This window comes from Carettochelys insculpta, chromosome 2 (genome assembly GCF_033958435.1).
Source record: "Carettochelys insculpta isolate YL-2023 chromosome 2, ASM3395843v1, whole genome shotgun sequence".
Lineage (NCBI taxonomy): Eukaryota > Metazoa > Chordata > Testudines > Carettochelyidae > Carettochelys > Carettochelys insculpta.
The window spans coordinates 173722216-173726837 of record NC_134138.1 but is presented as its reverse complement, the minus strand read 5'-3'; positions in this window follow the sequence as shown (position 1 = coordinate 173726837).

Sequence of the window (4622 nt, the reverse complement as noted above, 5' to 3'; positions counted from 1 at the left end):
CATGTGCTTTAAGAACATTAGGCATAAAATTGAAGGGATACCAGATCTGTTCAAAGTCTCACTCCTGCTACTACAAGCAGACCCATCGGACAACACCACTCAAAAATTTGTCTGTCTGTCTCTCAAAACTGGTTATAGAGTTTTATCTCACAACAGCTATTGAGATATTGTACTGGAGCCTCAGTCTTCTGATAGCTATACATCTGATTTTCAAGTCTGAAATTTCTCACAGCAAGTGAATACCCATTTGCTCATGTACCAAAATTGTCCTTTAGCTTAAATAGTTCTGTTCCTTCACTGAGCTATAACTTCCTGGTGTGTTTATGTGGAATAACGATAGCTTACCAAGGCTCTCTTTTTTGCATCTGAGTAGCTTTTCCCTGAAACTTTTCCAGTTTGAATTATTTTTTTCCTGGACATGGGTGACCAGCATTAAACACATTATTCCAGGTGAGGTCCTATCAGTGCCTTGTACAATGAAATTAATACCGTTCCCCACCCCCTCTTTCCTGGAAATGCCTTGCCTATTACATCATAGGATCCCATTTGCACTGGTGGCTCATTGTCATCTTGTCATCAATCAACACACTCAGGTCTCACTCCTCCTCTGTTACTTCTGTTTGAAAAGCCCCCAGCTTATAGCTCAAATTGTTATTATTGGAGCATAAGTGCATAGCCTTGCACTTTGTACTATTACATTGCATCATAGCAACAGTTATGGTTAAAGTGAGCATTCTTCTTTTATTCGACCTATTAGCTGCTGTTGAGCATGTGGTTTTGCTATGTCAGCTGCAGTTGCTAAGCTGAATGGATGGAGTTGATCTTGAATAAATCTGTGTATTTCCTTTAGTGACGCCCCCAAGACTGTTTTGGACAATGGTTCTGCCTTGAGAGTTCTATGTATAGGTTATTGTAGGGACTCCTTTTATTTAACGTGTTATAGCCAGCCTGTTGGCAAGCTAGTGTAGAAACACAAGCTGAAGTGCATGTGGTATACAGTTACCTCACATAAGACTTGGTTGGTGTAGTAGAACAAACAGTGTCTTTTTGAAGATGGAACATAGGGTCAGGATTAAGTAGAAGTGTGCTGTTGGGATAGGGAAAGCAACCAGAATCATAGGTGTAGATTGCACCCCTCAGATCAGGCACAAGGTATATAATTTGCATTTGGAAGATTAATGAAAACCAAGGAGACTCAAACACCAATGATAGCTACTTATTTTTCCATCCATCCCTAGTAGTAGATATTGAAACAGATACCTCTGGTAAACTCCTGTCCTTATATCTCAGTCATTCACTACCTAGATCTTAAAATGTTTCATTCTGTCAACAAACAGAAAGGTCATGACAGGCTAAACTTTGTGTCACCAAATGGAGAACCAGAAATGTTTATTGTCATGGTCTTTTTGCAATCCCTGTGTGTGTTGGGCTAGATTCTTTTCTGTCCTTTGAGAGGTGCAGCCTCCCAAAAGTAAAAGTGGCTTTATGATTAGGCCTATATGCACTCCAGATGTGCAGTGGTGATCAGAATGAGTCTCAGAATAAATCAGAGCACCTAGCAGCTGCTCTGATAGCTGCAGCACAGATTTCCTCCATCTGAGAATATGTCACTTCCCATTCCAATCTGCTTTCTTCTGCCCCTCAAATGTGCCATTTGTAGGGATCAGTTTAATCTCGACAACAGCAGTGTATAGATGCCAGAGCCAGAACAGCCATGCTAAATCATAAAAAAGGAGCAAAACAGCTTTTTGCCCTAACACCCGTGAAATGAACATATCTGACTTATATCAGAGAGGTAGCCGTGTTAGTCTGTATCTTCAAGAACAACAAGAAGTCCTGTGGCACCTTATAGATGAACAGATATTTTGGAGCATAAGCTTTCATGGGCAAAGACCCACTTCATCAGATGCATGAGTTGGGGGAGGGGGGCTCAGAAGGGTATTTAAAGAGTGGGGTCCCAGTAAAAGGGAGTGACAGAGCTGAAAAGGTCTATTCAGTCAGGGTGGAAATGGCCCATTATCAGTAGCATGTATCAAAAGAGTTAAAAACAAGTCACATGAGTAAGGGGGGATGTGGCCCATTGTCAGAATCTAATTGAGTTGGCTCTGATGATGTGTTGGAGAGGCCTTAGCTGGGGGGCTGTATATGATGGTCAGTGGTGTTCTCTTTTTTTCCTTGCGAGGCCTGTCTTGTAGCAAGAGGCTTCTGGGTATCCATCTGGCTCTGTCAGTCTGTCATCAGACCATCAGAGAGAGACAAACATCTAAAAGACCTTTCCCAAACTTTTCTCAAAGTACAATACCCACCTAAGGAAGCAAAGAAACAGATTGACATCAGTGATCTGCAACCCATCCTAGACAATGATCCTTCACTCTCACAGACTTTGGGAAGCAGGCCTGTCCTCGCGTACAGACAGCCTGCCAACCTTAAACAAATGCTCACCAGCAACTATAGATCACAACACAGTAACTCTAAACCTGGAACAAATCCCTCCAACAAACCTCACTGCCAACTCTGCTCACATATCTACACCAGTGATATCATCACAGGACTTAACATCAACCATGGCATCAGGGGCTCCTTCACCCGCACATCTACCCATATAATATATGCTATCATGTGCCAGAAATGCCCCACTGTAATTTTCATTGGCCAAACTGGACAGTCCATACGTAAAAGAATAAATAGACAAATCAGAGATCAGGAATGGTAATTTACAAAAACCTGTAGGAGAACACTTCAGTCTCCCTGGACACTCAGTGGCAGATTTAAAAGCAGCAGTCCTAAAATAAATTTCAAAAATCAAATGGAGAGAGAAATTTCTGAGCATCAATATGTTTGCAAATTTGACTCCATCAACCAAGGATTAAACAGAGACTAGGAGTGGCTGTCCCCTTACAAAAGCAGCTTCTCTGCTTTGAGTGTTAATATCTCCACATTAGATTCTGACAATGGGCCACCTCCCCCCTGATTTATCTGACTTGTTTTTTCCTCTTTTGATACATACTACTGATAACGGGCCATTTCCACCCTGATGGAATAGACCTTGTCAGCTCTGGCCCTCCCTTTTACTGGGACCCCACTCTTTAAATACCCCTCTGGAAACCCACTCCCCACTCATGCATCTGATGAAGTGGGTCTTTGCTCACGAAATCTTATGCTCCAAAATATCTGTTAGTCTATAAGGTGCCACAGGACTTCTTGTATCTGATTTATGACAATTTAAAGTTGACAATATTTGTAGAATTAAAGTTAGTCAACTTTTTATTATCAAAAATAATAACGCTGAGGGAATTAAGTAAACACCATAATTTTCTAATTAATGTCCTGCTCTTGCAATTATAGATTCCAAATTTGATATGGCAAATTATAGATTTTTCAGAAATTCTGATGCCCCTTTTTGATGATATTGTGCAGAGATATGATGAGTGAAGTCAGTTTCAGATGGCCTGTTAAACTGATAGCTTCTTACTTCCTCAAAACATCTGTTTATAAAACTTTCATAAGCTATTTTGTCTCCTTAGTGTACTTTCTGCCTTCCACAGCATCAGCAAAGTTTTTAAAACAACCTCCAGTTTCTTGCTTCATAGAAAGGAAGCTGCCTATGATAGCTTTAGGGTAGATTGTGAAATTTACTGGCACACATGGAGAGTAATTTACTATTAGATAAGTTATTAACCATACAGGTCAGCAATCTATGGTTTTTACACACACAAGGTGAATGAGTTGGAGCAATCCATAGAGCACACCTACACTGCAGCTGGGAGTGAGCTTCCCAGCTCAAATAGACAGACTTGAATTAGTTATGCTTGAAGTTATATGCTAAAAATAGCAAGAAATAGACAGTAACAGAAGTTGTGGCTTGAGCTAGCAACTTAAATACTTGCCTAGGAAGTTGATGGGTTTGTATTCAGACAGGTAGAGTGAGCTGCTGTCTGTGTTATCCTTGGCCACTCTTATTTTTACCATGCTCACTCAAGCACTGCTAGAGAATAGCTGGCTACCTGTCTGGGAAGCATGGTCCCAGATGCTGTGTAGACATACCCATGAAGAACAAGATTTTGCCAAAAATGCATTATTGGGGTGATGGTGAACTGCCTCACCCTAAAAGGCAAAATGCACATTCAGACTTACCCAGTGTATCATCCCCTGATTTGCCATACTACTCTCCTTCCTCCTGGCCAGTTCCTGGGTGTCAGGATCCCAAGAAGGGTACAGTCATACCCCGAGATACGCCCCTTTGGGTTATGAGAATTCGACTTTATGAGGAGTTTCATTTAATACCTCTACTTCAGCTTACGAGGCATCTCTTCGCATTTACGAGGACTGATTTGGATTTCGTGTGCCTTGCGAGCAGCTGAGCGCTGTGAGACGAGAGCCACCATGAGGTCGTCTTTGCAGTTGTATAGTTGGCGTGTGTTGCGTTGAGTTCTCCTCTCAGACTACTCGTGGTTTGCTAGTTTATAGCAGTGATAATCTCTTGCAGCATGCCTCCTAAAATGAAGAAATTGCTAAAAAAAACTGAGTAAGGAGCTAGAAAAGCCACACCTTTAAGTGTAAAATTGGATGTGATAAAGCATATTGATGAAGGACGGCGTAAGAAAGATGTGATGCAGCCACTC